This window comes from Diabrotica virgifera, chromosome 3 (assembly GCF_917563875.1).
Source record: "Diabrotica virgifera virgifera chromosome 3, PGI_DIABVI_V3a".
Classification (NCBI taxonomy): Eukaryota; Metazoa; Arthropoda; class Insecta; order Coleoptera; family Chrysomelidae; genus Diabrotica; species Diabrotica virgifera.
In genome coordinates this window covers 189,665,037-189,681,643 of record NC_065445.1, presented here as the reverse complement: position 1 = coordinate 189,681,643, position 16,607 = coordinate 189,665,037, and the positions used below count along the sequence as shown (strand labels likewise).

The 16,607-nt window shown below is 33.1% G+C and overlaps 1 protein-coding gene across 2 annotated transcripts in view; it reads right to left on the bottom strand.

The window, feature by feature from the left end:
• The window catches only part of LOC114333617 (glucose dehydrogenase [FAD, quinone]), a 123,404-nt gene extending 107,004 nt beyond the window's left edge, over window positions 1-16,400 (bottom strand). Inside the window, exon 1 of one of the 2 annotated variants that reach the window (XM_028283529.2) lies at window positions 16,214-16,400. The gene's annotated coding sequence lies outside the window, so the exon portion shown is untranslated. Of the gene's footprint in view, window positions 1-14,108; window positions 14,253-16,213 lie in introns of those variants that run through there. The other variant, XM_028283531.2, reaches the window with a different exon arrangement.
• Between the last annotated feature and the right edge of the window lie 207 nt (window positions 16,401-16,607).

The following is a 16,607-nucleotide window of genomic DNA, read 5'->3' as shown; positions in this document are numbered from 1 at the left end:
TGGGGTGGCAACCACCCCCATGGTAAAAGCGCCTTTCGGTATCATATAGATTTTGATCCTTGGACTATCCACTACTTATTCTCAAATTTTTAAGCAAATCGATCCATTCTGTAAAAATTGTGAGGTGAAAAGCTTCGGTTCCTGGACTATTTGAATGTTTGTTTTATTTCTTTAAAACCTTAAATCCATTATGAGTATTATTTTTAATTTAAACAGATTAAAGTTAGAATTTGATATTATTTTTTGAGAGTATGTAAATTAAATGTAAGACCAAATACTTACGATGTCGGGATAGTATCACGAGGTTTTTTCCTGGTTTTCCCTCGTCATTTATTATGGAATCTCTAACGCGAGAATTTTACTGTCATCATTGCATTTGGTTGTCTTTTTAAAGGAAGATCACATGCTATGATTATTTTTTTTTGTGACGGATATTCTTGAGTTTGGGTTGATTTCATGTAATCGAATGAACTATCTTTCAGTAAAGTCGTCCCAGGAACTTCTACTTTAAAATGTATAATATATGTCTGAATTGCCAATATAAATGAGTCAGATTAAATAAATTATTAGAAGAATATTTTACTTAGCAACAACATTTTTGTTTAATTTAGTAGTATTTTGTATTTTGACAACGACACCCGATTTGGGCGTCGAAACGTTAATAAAATTATTTCTTTCAATTTAATTGTGGCTTATTTCCCATCTAGTACAAATGTATAACAGCTTTCTGTAATTGTAATTTTGTACTACCTTTGTGATGAATTTAATTGAATTTTCAAATTAAAAATAGTCCTAAGGCCAAAAATTTGTCCTAGGCCAAACTAGTTTATCCTGATATAAATACACACACTTCAGGCCAAACTAGTTTAAAACTAGTTTATCCTGATATAAAAACGCGCTAGTTTATCCTGATATAAAAACGCGCACTTCAGGCCAAACTAGTTTATCCTGAAGTGTATGTTTTTATACCAGGATAAACTAGTTTAGCCTAGTCTAAACCAATTTAATCTAGTCTAGCCTAGGTTTAGAAAACACTATTAAGAGTTGTAAGACTTTTAAGGATTTAGGGTAAATGATAAACCGAGATGGCACTTGTATGAAAGATATAGAAATGAAAATAGTACTGTGAAAACAAGTCACGAAATCACTCCATGGAGTGATATGAAAGAACTTCTTCTTCTGGATGTGCCTATCCGTGATGAATGTTGGCGATCATCATGGCAATCTCCACTTTATCTGCAGCAACGCGGAAAAGCTGCACAGATGTTGCATTGAACCAGGTTCTGAGGTTCTTTAACCAGGATGTTCTTCTTCTTCCTGGACCTTGCTTTCCAAATATTTTTCCTTGCAGGATGGCTTGTAGGAGGACATATCTGGATTCATTTCGCATAATGTGTCCAAAGTATTCCAACTTTCGAGATTTTATGGTGGTTAGTACTTCTCGGTTCTTCCCCACTCTTCTAAGGACCTCGACATGTGTGACCCGATCAGTCCATGGGATTTTAAGAATTCTCTGATATAGCCACATGTCAAATGCTTCGAATTTTCGGCACATATCTTCGTTCAAAGTTCATGACTCAACACCATAAAAAAGGACAGAGAAGACGTAGCATTTCAGCATCCTTACTTTTATACCAAGAGAAAGGTTGTGGCTCTTGAAAAATATGGAAGAACACGCTAAAGAACTAAAGAAAACAAAAAAGGATTTTTCAGGGCGTAGTGCTGAATATTGCCCTACAAGAGCGGAAGAATGGCCAGTGACAACAATAATACGAAATAAAATACGAACAGTTGAATTAGAGTTTATGAGAAGATGTCTACAAATTACCAGGTAGGATAGAATAAGAACAGAGGAAATACGATACAGAATAGAAGTAGAATGCTCAATTACAAAAAAGTTGTGGTAGTAAAAGAGCCCTGAAATGTACGGGCATGTACAAAGAATGCCGGAGCACAGGTGGCCGAAAAGATTACTGGACTGGGACCCGCAGGGAGGAAGACCTGCTGTGAGATGGAAAACTCACATAGGAAATGCTATGATACATAGATACCTCAGAGATGGCCACTGGGAGAATAGAGTGCTATGGAAAACGAAAACGGCATACTCATAATGGGAAAAAGCCAAGAAGAAGAAAGTAATTCAACGAACCAGTACGGCTTAATATTAATAATAAATTGAATAAAATACTTTGTTCTTGGAAAAATAATCATTTTTATTAAACTTATAATTATTCGTAACAAACAAACAATAATATTGATTTATATTCGCGGTCGGACGGACAGACAGCCTAGGTAAAATTGCTCACCTTTAGTACCATCCTTGGATTTATAAGCTTGGATTATTTGACACCTCATTTGTCATTCTACCTGGTATAATGACGGAGGAGTTGAGTTCACGGACAGACAGATAGACTGACGGACGGACGGACATACGGACGTGGATAATTCAACGTTTTCACATTTTTTCAAAATTGGTGAAAACAGTATTAATTCGTACTCGATTTTATTCGTAAGTGTATCCTTTCTTTTAATTTTTGGAGAAAACCTCATCCTTTTATTAATTTATTATTTTTTATGTTATTTAATTATAAAAGAATATATTGATTTATATCATGTATCAATATCTTTATTCGATATATCATAATATGATACAATATATCGCTGTAATAGCTATTTGTATAACAAGGGAGGAAAGTGCTACTTTTCCTCCCAAGAATGAAGTTTACTGCCCGACGCGTAGCGGAGGGCAGTAATCATTCGAGTGAGGAAAAGGCACTTTACTCCCATGTTATACATATGGTTTTTCCACCTTCCTCAAATAATAAGTCATTTTTTCATTTTTACTTAATTTATTTATGTAACTAACCAACAAAATTTATCAGAACTAAAACTAACAAGTAGGTACATTACAACTGTCAACTGTCAAATAAAAGTCAAATTATTAATGTAAACATTGTTAAACAAAATAACAATTTACTGTTATTTACCATTCTGGCAAAATACAGGGTGTTTTATAAATAAACGTTAAAATGTATAAGCTTACGTAATAGAAAATAAACATTGTACAGGGCGTCAATAAGTTATATTTCATGAATGAAATACCATGATGTCACTTTTACTTTTCCTCCCTAAAGGAAAACGCCAACCTTCGGAACGAAGATGGCACTTGAAGAAGAAGAAGAAAAGTCCTTACATGTTCGCTAAATTACTTTCGACTCGGCTAGACACCGTGGGCTAGACTAGGCCATACTAGTTTATCCTGAAGTGTGAGTCTTTATTATATTAGGATAAACTAGTTTTTCCTGAAGTGTGTGTATTTATATCAGGATAAACTAGTTTGGCCTAGGACAAACTGGTTTGGCCCACGCACGATAGGACAAACTAGTTTGGCCTAGGCCATACTAGTTTATCCTAACGCGCTTAGGACAAACTAGTTTGGCCTAGGCCATACTAGTTTATCCTAACGCGCTTAGGACAAACTAGTTTGGCCTAGGTAGGCCAAACCAGCTTGTCCTGAAATCGGATTTGGCCGGTAACATACACACAATTAACGTGCCTCGAAGATACTGCAAAAGAACTTGATCAAGGAAACTCTGAAGCCCCAAAAAGTTTTAATTTTAATGCCTTCAAGATCAGATTTAGTACCACCATGTGTCTGTAAAAATTGCTCTAAGAACTTATGCAGATGTAAAAAAGCTTCCCTGAAGCAGATTCCCTGTACATCTCGATGCAGATGTATAAAAGAAAATGTCTGTAAAAATAGTAATAATAAATAATATCAACTTACTTTTTAGTTTTATTTCTGAAATATTAGATTTTAATGGTTTTTTTCTCATTTAGTACAAAAAATAGAAGACAAATTAAATAGAATAAAAGGTGATACGAGGTACAGTATGATGATTTAATTATAACAATTATATGATAAAATTTTATTAGGATCTTCAAAAATGAAAAATGAAGATATCGTATTATACAATATATACATAGAAATTATAATTAGCATCGAGAAGTCAGCGCGTGAACCTTTGAACTCTGAGCCAATCTTGCGCCTCATAGCGCACCATTAAAATATCGACATCTTTACCAAAAATAAATTTACGAACATTTTCATAAGCTCAAATTGTTCCTTTTGAGTTCTTCTATCATTATTGTTAATTAAAGTATAAATGTTTATAGCTCAAATTTGCTTAAAACCCTTATAAACAAATAACGTACAATTTTTTTAAGAAAATTATAACTTCAAACGGGTATAACTTTAAAACAAATGAAGATCAAGTAATTTAACAAACTTTGTTTGGAAGCCTATTAACTAAGCTTTAAAATGAGATCTTCTAAGGCTCATTTGCATGCGTATAAGCCGAGTTACAATCGATAAAGCTTCGAAAAATACTTATGTTGTAATTTGCAATTTGCATTGTGCACTAATTTTACAATATCTTGAGTTCTAATTGTTGGATTTAAGTTTAGTAAACGCTTTTTTCTTCTTTTTTTATTAAGGAACAAATTTTATTTGAAACATTTTTTTTATCTCTTTTAGTTGATGAGCTAGAGAATTATAAACAATTTATAAACAATTAAATTGTTTATAACAATTTTTTGACCACTCGGATCGAAATCCACCCTCGAAATTTGTAATCAGGAGCCAAAAATCCATAAGAAACCGTTGAGTTTGTCCATCAGAATTGAAAAGGACACGGTGACCTCTATATGGCGCCTAGACTAAAGACAGGAGAAGAACTTGTGAGATTGGTTTGGACTTTTTGGACTGTGAGAATAATTGAACTGTTTATAACAGCAGTAAATAAAGTTAGAATCATCAAATTGATCCAATCTCCGACGAGGAGTCGGAATCTAAAGAAGATCTATCTCATATATTTAATTAGATTATGAGGTCGTTAAGGGCGGGTTGACACAATCCAAGTTGGATCCAAGTATATTTGGTTAAGTCAACTTGGACGCTGCGTGCGCTTACTTGGAAGCTACTTTGATCGTGTAAATTACTTGGACGTCAAATCAAATAACCATTGCAAAGATGGCGACAGTGATTATGGAGGGTATTCAAGTGGTTGCTGATTGCTGATATGTTAATATGAGCTTGAAATCCAGAAAAAAGAAATGAAAAAGAAAAATAAAGGAAAATTTGGACTCGTAATTGGATACGAGAGGCGCTTGGAGCTTCGTCTAATTTTCTAAGTAAAGTAGTAAATGAAGATTAAGATACATTTAAAACCATTTAACGATAACTACCGAACAATTTGAACAACTATTGAAAATGGTCAATATAAAAATTCAAAAAGTTGATTACTATTTTTTGTATGAACATGTGCATAAATCATTAAATTATCATGTAGTGTAACTAATGTATTGTAACGTCAAGTAACGGATATTTGTACATACACAACAATACCCAAAGTATAAATATCGATTCCTCGTTGTTAGAAATGCTCCTTACTTTTGGTGTACAGAATAAAAGAAGTCTGAATAAAACAAAAAACTATTTTATATAGCGAAATAACCAGATGCCCGTAATACCGAACCAAACAACGATTGACATGTCGGTGTCTGTGAAGAGACGAAAAAATGGAAAAAAGGCCTGCCAAAAGTTTACGGTTTCTTTGATATTGCACTTATTATGGATTTATTACCGTACTACAACTGTGTGTAATAAAAAGAGAAATTTGTTTTGCTTTGAGTGGATTACTCTACCTTTTAAGTACCAAAAATTACTATTATAAAGTACCGGCTATTGATATAGAAATAATCAAAACAGAAAAATGATAAAATGGAAAAAGAAAAATGATACCATATACCACAATCTAAATCTATTGCGATGTTACTTCAACAAAAAGAAAACATTAAAAAGATTATCCTCGTGCCCAAAAAATAACATAAAGGTTGCGTTTACGCACCTTTGCCGTAACTGGGTTTTAACACACTGATAATATTATGAAAACATATTATTACACGTAATGACTTAGCAGATGAAAGAATCTTTTTCTCATCCTTATTACAGCATATAAAAATCGATCTGCGATATCAAATCACGCTATATTGGGCACATAAATGTCTTCAGTTGACCATCTGTTGTAGTTGATGCTTTTATTTTTTCTGCTTCCTGTTGATACGTATTTTTCATAGCATTAATTTTTTTAATACGTCATTTTCTGTGAAACTAGGAATATTCATGTGCATTTTTATTCATTTTAGGGCCGCACTTCTAGCAGTCTTATTTTTATATTCATGTATTTTTATATTCCATACCGAATGCTTCCTCAGTTTCTTACAGCCCCATAAATCTAACGCTCTCACTTTCAGCCCATTTTCTATTTGTACTTATATCCCGTTTTATATTTTCCGACTGCCACGCCATTGTAACTTTACACTTTGACACTACTTGGAAGAAAGTTGGCCACCGTCCTAGTCAACTTGGATAGAAATGTTGATAGAAATGTACTTGGACGAGTAGGTGACAGGATAAAAGTAGCTTCCAAGTGTTGCATGCGCTGCGTCCAAGTAGACTTGGACCAAATACACTTGGATCGTGTCACCCCGCCTTAAGGCTATGCACCCTCTCCGCGTCTCCGCACTTCGACACTTTTGTGCATCGTATATTTGATACATTTCCGATTTAATGTAGGATCAATTATTTATAAACCAAAGTTTATTGTTAAACCACTCAAATTGTTAAATCTTTTTATTCATATTATTTATGGTTTCCATTACAATTTTCTTTTTGTGTGCTTCGTTTGGATGATTTGCTTGTATCATCATATTTGACTTACTATTTACCTTACAGATTTACCTTTTATTTTTTATTTATTTCGTAGACTTCCTGTACAATTTTAATTCGTACATATTTGGAAACAAGAAACACATACTTCTATGTGCTGTAACATTTAAAAATAGCAATGTCTAAAATTTATTGTACATTTCACATTTGTATGCAAGAGGTCGATGCATTTGTACGAGTAAAAAAGCTATTATGCAATGAATGTTATCCTAGCCAAAGAAATAGTTATTGCGCAAGATAGTGTTCAAGTTCAGATGCGTTTGTGAGGACAAGGACGATGGTCTCCTTCAATATAGAGAGTATAATAAAAAATAACGTTACATGAATCCAAAACGAATTGAAATGTTTTTTTAATGTGTAATTGGTATCTTTTAACGATTTAATTAAGTAAATACAGAAATAACGGAAAGAATTAAACATAAAACATAATTACATTTTATAAAGACTGTTTACACGCTTACAGAGAGTTACTGTTCTTAACACATTCGCTGCTGAACTTAAATTCCTAGATAGTACATAGAGAACATCGTACGCAGAGGCCGAGAACCAGAAAGCTGTCAAATGGCGGCTTTCCCGGCGAAAGTGTTATTGCAGATTCAAGAATAATTTAAAAATTTCCATTGTTATTTATAATCAAAACCCAAGAAATGTACTATTTATCGGTATATCTGAAATAACTTAATGAGTCAAATCGAGTTTCGCAGGCGACACTAGCCACACAGCTAGACAAAAAGACCAACGTTGGAATGCCACGTTCGGCGACCGAACGGTTCGAGTGGTCATGAGAACCGACATCAGCACCCTAAGAAATCTGAAGAATGGACTGCTCAGGGATCTGTCCGAGCTCCTCTTCTCTTTAGCATGTACATCGCTGATATACAAGAAACCATATCGAGGAAGTCCTTGCAATAAGGTGTAAGTTATTTGAAGAAACAGAAGAAATCCTCACGGTGAATTTACACACAAAGGAACAGTATTTCCGTAAATGGAGGCTCCAACCGAATGCTACGAAAACAGAGGTTTCCAGTTTCCACCTAAATAACAAGCTTGTAGGAAGAATACTCAAAATCCAATTCGAAAACACCACACTCGCCTTCAGTAAAACGCCCAAGTACCTTGGGGTGACTCGTACAGAATTTTGTCCTTCATGGAACATCTGACAAAAAAAGCGGTAAAACTTAAATCCAGAAACAACATCATCCAGAAGCTGTGCGGCACAGCAAGGAGACCATCGACTTCCACCTTGCGATCATCTGCCCTGGGCCTTGTCTTGTTAATCGCGGAATACTTCTCTCCAGTCTGGCTTAACAGCCCATATATACACAAAGTAGATGCCTAACTGAACAATACAATGAGAATGATTGCTGACGTTATCAAATCAACTTCTACGCAAGGGCTCCCAGTACTAAGCCACATTCCACCACCCAAACCATGGTGTATACACTCCCTCTCTAGTGAGTACAGAAAGATAATTGATAACAAGAGCCTGTAAATCCATCAAGATATAGATGCTGCCAACCGTAACCGTCTACGATCCAGACGACCGCCAATAAAAACAGCAAAGATTGCTTTGGAAGATGAGTTCAACTTAACGACCACATGGACTCGAGAGCGGATGGATCAACAAAATAGCAGCTTACCCTGCATCACACAAAAACCACAAGGTTTTGATTTACCACGCAACACATGGACTATGCTGAACTAAGTCAGAGCCCAACACGTTGTACGTTAGTCCAGACAGTTACTGTCTGTTCTCATTCGCACAACAGAAATAAACTACTTTAAGATTTTATTTTAGGATACTTATGGTAGCCTATTATTCGGATTTTTAGGTCTTAAAGCAACTTATTTCATTTTGTTCTTCTTCTCAGCCCTGTAACCGTCACACCTTAAATTCATTGAAATAAAATTCTAAAAATTCGTGTGAGTGTTTTTTAAGCGACTATGAACGCATCTGTGGGTTTGGTATATGCAATTTTTGTATAAAAAGTTGAGTTTGAAAATGTTGCCCTCAAGTAACATTGTCCATTAGTGGTATAATCAGAACGTTGCTCAAAAGCAACACTAACAGTTTGAGGTTAAGATTTTTGTATCGTGCAAATAAGGGATCACCACTAACAAAAGTAATTTTTTAGTGCTTACAGTATGTAAGAAAAACTACAGAAATAAGCAAATTTGTACTTTAATAGTTGTTACGAGAAACAACAAAGATAAAAATTTATGGTGAGATATGAAAATTAAAAAAACAATTGTTGGCCGGTGTAAACCATAGTCTCATGTCACATTTTTGACACAGAATTGTCGTTTAGCCATTCTTGTAAAAGCGGCATCTTCCTTTTTTGGTCCATAGATAAGCCAATGTTCTACGTTGTCTTTCCTATTGATGTGATGTGGTCGACTTTTCGTACGAGTTACAATTTTTTCGACCGTCTCGTTCAATGAAGACCGCCCTTCTTTTTTATTTTACCTGTCTTGTAAAAATATTCAGCTGTGTCCATTTAAAATTTTTTAAGGTACTGGTATAATATTTATAAGGTATTTTCATTTTCTTGTGTTGTGGCTCTTCCAAAGCTAATTCTTCTCGATCGATATCGATAAATTGCTCGGATTTATCGCTGTGTCTAAACGCTGCCGTATAAGTAACTGTTTATCAAGTTATTAGTTTTATTATAAATTGTAGATAATATTTTACAAATTATCACACTCCTATGTCATTTTTCACACAGAGAAATTTTTTTTATCCAGCAACTAGGGTACTCTTTAATTTGAAAATTTGTTTTCTTGATTTTAATTTTAACAGGTAAATACGGTAATAAAAATGTCGAACAAACGAAAATATATATAATTCAAGGATGGGCAGCAAAAACACAAGTGCATAATATATACATTTATCAATTTTGTATAATTAATTATTATTTTTTGCTATACTAATGTGTGTGTTGATCAATCGATATCTGCAATAGAATGATAACCAAATTTTGTTAAATATTTAATATTATTGCCAATACGTTTTCAAATTATACAAGGTGTAACAAAGAGGCAGGTCATAAATTAAATCACATATTCTGGGACCAAAAATACTTCGATTGAACCTAACTTACCTAGGTACAAATGTACATGAAAAAGTTACAGCCTTTTGAAGTTACAAAATCAAAATTTTTCCAATATATCGAAAACTATTAGAGATTTTTTATTGAAAATGGACATTTGACATTCTTATGACAGGAACATCTTAAAGAAATAAAAGTAAAACTTGTGCACCCCATAAACATTTTATGGGGGTTTTGTTATTATAAACCCTCTCAAATATTTATGAACGTTCGAATTAAATTATTATTGTGGTACCATTAGTTAAAGACAATGTTTTTAAAGCTCTTTTGCCTCTTAGTACTTTTTCGATAAGCCAGTTTTTATCGAGATAATTTGAACATTATTTGTAATATCCACCACATACTTGTGTGTGTGTGTGTGAACATGGCATCAGACAAAATCTATTTGCCACAAAACATGTAAATTCTTAATTATTTTAAATGTTTTCATGTTTTCGATTTCCTTAAACTATACCACTATTTTTGCATTTCTGATAAAATTAATGATGGAATCAAGTATCGATTTATCTGAGGAAAACAGGAGAGCTGTAATATTTAGCGGCAATGGAAACTCATGCTGAATTAGTTCTTGATACAGAATTGAAGAGGATTGAGAGTTCAGAGAACATTCTAGAAATATATGATTTAGATCACTAATTGATACATTGTTACAACTACAGACAGGAGAGTTAAGTATTACAATTTTATATAAGTGAGATGGAAAGCGACCATGGTTCAATGTTAAACGAGTCAATATTGACATTTTACTTATAAATGGTTTTGTTATCACTATAATAATAATTTAATTGGAACGTACACATCGGGGGGATTTAAGGCAACAAAACCTCCATAAAATTTTTATAGGGTGCACAAATTTCACTGTTATTGATTTTTCAAAGACCTTCCTCCTATAAGAATGCCACATGTCCATTTTGAATAAAAAATCTCTCATAGTTTTCGATATATTTGAAAAAATCGATTTTCATTTTGTAACTAGGGCTGTAACTTTCTTTATATGCACATTTGCACCAAGTTAAATTAGGTTCAACCGAAGTATTTTTGGTGCCAGAATATGGGATTTAATTTATGACCTGCCTTTTGATGGATGTGAGGCTAATATTTTTCTGATTAAACTTTAGTTCCTTCACTAATATTTCAAAGCTAAGGATATAAATATAATACGAACTAAGTGACAAATAGCAAATTAACATAGAGAATACAAACATTACAATCATGGTCATCAAAAAAAAAACAGAAAAGAAAAACAAATGAAGGCACGTTGATATGGAATAAATGAAAATCAGCTTAATTTGCTGATAATAATTGAGTATTTATTTTTCATATGATCAGCGATATAATATTTAATTTACATTTAGCATTAAGTAAATCAAGGCAATCCAGTCTTACTACTATTTTCGTTTGATTTGTCATCTAGATTAAATTACATAATATAACAAGCTGAAAATGCGACCATTATCATAGCGTAAACTTTGTTTATTTACGTATTTTAATTAATAATATGGAAAATTTGCTATTATGAAAAGTTGTTCAGAATTAAAAATGATGTTTTAATGTGCAATTATATCATTCTAATTTAAATGTTGTTAATTATAAAGGTACTTTACTCTTGATCGAAATTCATATTTTTTATATACCTCGTATAAAATTAATAAAATTTGATATATGATGGTTGCATCATAAATCTTATACCATGAAGAGCTTTTTATGAAGAATAACTTTTCTTCGTCAAATTAAAAATAAAAGAGTTATAAATGAAAATGTTGTTGGTATCCATAATTTGAGAAAAATCTTCAAATATTTTTTCCATTAGAAGGATCTAATTGCACATATAAGACCATAATTTTTTATTCCAAACCACATTTCATATATTCGGTTCTCTAAACTCAGACACAACTGGCTAGTGATTTTAGTCAGTAATTTTGCCATTTCGACAAAAAAATAATTACTAAATAGTTAATAATTACTAAATAGTTAATAATTACTAAATAATTAGTAATTTTGCCAATTTCGGCAAAATTGCCAAAAAAACAAAAAAATTACCTATTAAAATCCGTGACCCGTCAAAATAGCCCCGTCAAAATAGCCCCGTCAAAAAAGCCCCGTCAAAATAGCCCGAACACAGAATAGCCTCGACAAAATAGCCCGCAAACAAAATAGCCCCGACAAAATAGATCGCACACAAAATAGCCCCGGTCAAAACAGCCCCGGCTAAAATAGCCCCGGCTAAAACAGCCTCTTATAAACAATTACATAATTATTTATACAAGGTGTCCAAAAACTGTTTTTTAATTTAAATTATTTGACAAAAAGGAAGAATGTATTTAATTTATTTAATTTAAAATGCATTTTACTGTTGCCCGAAAACAGAAAAAAATGTTTATATCATAAATTAACATTGATTTTCGCTTAACTTAAATGTTCAAACTTCCAAGAGGCAGGAAAGACAGGACTCGAGTTCTCTGAAAAGACAATTTTTATTTAATATGGTTAAGATAAACATCTGAATAGAGGATAATTACCATTTCCGAAAAAATGTATTTTTAAGGAATTATTTCATGATGAATTCTGAAGGGAGCTTTTTTTCGGGGCTATTTTGTCGGGCGATTTTGTCGGGGCTGTTTTGTCGGCGGGCTATTATGCCGCGGCTATTTTGTCTGCAGGCTATTTTGTCGGAGCTATTTTGTGTGCGGGATATTATGTCGGGGCTATTTTGTCGGAGCTTTTTTGACGGGGCTATTTTGACGGGGTACCATTAAAATCACCAGCCAGTTGTGTCTGAGTTTAGCGAACCGACTATAATAACAATTTTCATTTCATAACAAATGGAACAGTCCATTAATCATTAGGTAGTCCCATTAAAGGGAAGGCCGTATACTCGTATAAACCTTTTTAAAGTTAATAAATTATTGCTTTCAAAATATAGGTACTCAAATTGTATTTTTGAACATCTTATTTATTTTATATAATAATTAAATTCACTATCAAATGTCATTGATACTTTATTAATACTTAATTTAAAATTTAGTTTGACATTCACGAAATGTCAAACTCAAATGTAAATAACTGACGTTTGGTGTGTCGGCGGAAAATAAAAGGATTGTGACGTCACATTTTAGACTTTGAGGTCGATTATCTCGAAGACGGTAAGATATATCGAAATGCCGTTTTCAGATCCGGATTCAGAAGACAAAACTACATAAGAATCCATCGATAAATCTGCTCTAAGTATTGCAGGAGCAGCGACGCAATAACACACTGACTTTGCGAATTTATAAACGAAAAGTTTTCGTTGAAAATAGTTAATATGTAATAAGCATTATCAAGCAATTCGAAAAATGATAAAAATTATAATGAGTGCCCAAATAGAAGAACACTCAAGGAAGTTAGTGGGAAATCTTGATCGTTATAAAAATGAGGGAAAAATACTCAATCCCTCAAGTAATCATCCAAAAAATTAAGGGGAAGAGGGGAGTAGGTCGCAAGCAAATGTCGTGGCTGCGAAATATAAAAAACTGGGCAGGCATAAATAACACTGGCGAACTTTTGCATGCAGCAAAAGACAGACGTCTGACCTTGAGATAATTCGACAACGCATTTTAGATGCACGGCACTTGAAGAAGAAGAACAAAAATTGAACATGAAATAATCAAGATTGAGGTTTGTTCACGAATGAAAACCATTTTTGAATGAAATTGATTGACTAATGAGATTGGGTATTAATTAGTCTTTTGTAGAAAGTTTAATTATGTTGTGGGATAAAATATGTTTAAGGATCTACAGAGTTAATGGTATTTCAGGATGTTGACTTGTTTATGGACTTTTGAGGAAGTACAAGAAGAAAGCTGGGTAAAGTTTGAAGGTAGCTTGAACGAAGCTACTACGAAAAAGAAAAACGAAAACTTAAACGAAAGAGCAAATATGCTATTTATTCTTTTTTTTACTAAAAAAACTACTTGTCTAGTTCACATTCACTCAACACACTTCAGTCACATTTAACACTTATAATAATTTAACATATATTTTTCAGCACTTTTATTAAAATTTGTTAAAAAATAATAATAAGAGACTACGAATTTAACTTCATTATTTTTGCCGGTCTATGCATTTGCATACACAAATGTAACACAATGGCATACTAGTATTTTTATCACTAACAATTAAATGAAATTATTTTATTTATCATGACATCTCCAAAAAAATCTCGTTACCTTATTTAAATCCAATTAGAAACACGCAGTTTCCAATATTCCAACAATAACCTTCACTTGCACCAACACAATGACACAAAAAGTGATCGGAGGCAGCCGCCTCTGGGACCCAAACTTTTTGACTGATATTGTCGATTTTCAAATGTTTTCGCGCCGCCTGCCTTGATTTAGTTTATATATGTGTATGTGTATTCACATTGGGAGCATATATGAACTGATGGTTCCCACCTGATGTACCAACTGATGTAGTGGAGTATACTATATTAAACCACTCAAAGAAGGTTGATTACTCCGAAGGATTGACGAATGAACTAAATAATTTAAATTTAGAAAAGGAGCAGATTAAAAAGTAAAATCAGCAAATCAAATGGGATATTAAATGGCAAGAAAGAAGAATCCAAGCTCTAGAAAAAGAAGTACGAAAGAAAAACTTTGTGATACATGGTGGAATAAAACATCAAATAACAATAGAGAATTTGTAAAAAATAAAGCCAAAGAAATTATTAATAAAATGAACATTTCAATAGATGTAAACGATACTATAGAGTAGGAAACGAAAATAATGAAAACAGGACTATAAAAATAGAACTTAAACAGTCGAAAAAGATAAAAATATTAAGCCAATCACGTATCCTCAAGGGCAGCAAAATATACATTAAAGAAGATTACCCAAAAGAAGAACAACAGCAAATAAATTTTTCCTAAAGCCTTCCTAAACTATAACGTATTAAAAATAGATAAAGAAATATATACTCTGAAACAGCTGGGCTATACAAAACATATCAATGGGGATATTTAATCTGATAATGGAGCAGAGGAACAAAAAACAAAAGGAAGAAAGGCGAGTGAAAGATCCCCAGGAAGCGAAATACAAGACATATCAAAAGCAATAAGGACGGTAGGAACAGGAGTATATAATATAATCCAAAAAACTAATAATGCAGTCACCAAAAACTACAAAGATATCCGGAAATACGACAACGCAAATGAAAAAGAACAATGGAAATAATGGACAGGAAATAATATTAATAGGTACTGGGAATATCACAAGTTTTTTATGGCAAATAATTTGAATTGACAGAGGAAACGAAAGCATACGGAATTGACATTCTAGGCCTCAGTGAAATGAAAAAAGGGGAAGAAGAATATGACATGTGATGGTTACAAGCTCTTTTACTCGGGGGTAAAGAAATGGAAAGAGGAAAATAAGGAAGTGGACTTTAGAGAGTATATAACAGTATAGTTAATCCGATAATGATATAAAGGGCGGAAACATGTATTGTGCAAAAGAAACATGAATCAATGATAAACGCGACTGAGTGAAATACATAAGAAGAATAGCTGGAGTTACGAAGTTTAAAAGACTTAGAAGTGAAGATATAAATAGACAGCTGGAGCAAGAACCGATAATAAGGAATATCGAAAACAAACAATTGAACTGGTTTGGCCACAGAGGGAATGGAGCAAAAGAGACTAACAAAGAAGGTACATGAAGCCAAAATGGGAAACAAAAAAAAGGGGAGGCCGAGAAAGACATTGGATGGGCCAAATCCATGATATAGGTAGAAAGAGAGACAGGAATATAAGAGATATGAAGTACATGTACCAAGTGCATGAAAGAAATTGATAAGAGGCGGAGCCCTAGGTCTTGACAGCCCTGTTGTGCGTATAAATAAATAATTTCCAGACTTAATGAATCCTTAAGTTAAAATGCAACCATCAAAATCCCACCTCTTTTCTCGAAAATAAATAAATCTGTAGTCCAAGGGGGGAAGCGTACTTTAATAAAAAAACATTTTCGATACTTTGTTGTTTTGGTTTAATATTTAAAAATTTAAACAGAATTTGCTATTCGGTTTTTTTTACAAAAAACTACCTGTATCTAAAACTACTACTAAAAACACACTGAGTTAACATTTTTTTTTCAGCAATTTTATTAAAAATAATCATAAGAACTACGAATTCATTCTTTTTGCCGGTATGTGCATTATCATACACAATTGCAAACGTACAAGCGTACGTAACTATTACTATTGTCTTATCACTAACAATTAAATGAAATCATATTTTATTTATCATGGGTATCTCCACAAAAATCTCGTTACCTTATTTAAATCCAATTATGAGCACGCAATTTTCAATATTGCACCAATAACCTTCACTTGCACCAACACAGTAACACAAAAAGTGATCGGGGGCAGCTGCCTCTGGGACCCAAACTTTTTGACTGATATCGTCGATTTTCAAATGTTTTCGCGCCGCTTGCCTTGATTTATTTTATATATGTGTATCCACATTGGGAGCATATATTATGAGCTGATAGTTCCCCACCTGTAAACGTCAGTTTGTCTGATAATTGCCGGCATTCCTTGGAGCTGTCTTCTCGAAGTGGGTTTTACCTTCGAATCGTATACGGGGTGAATACTAATGGGTGTATTTATTTCGTTTATTACCAAGAGAATGCCTTGTTTACTTCGACGTACCTACATAAATTGCTAT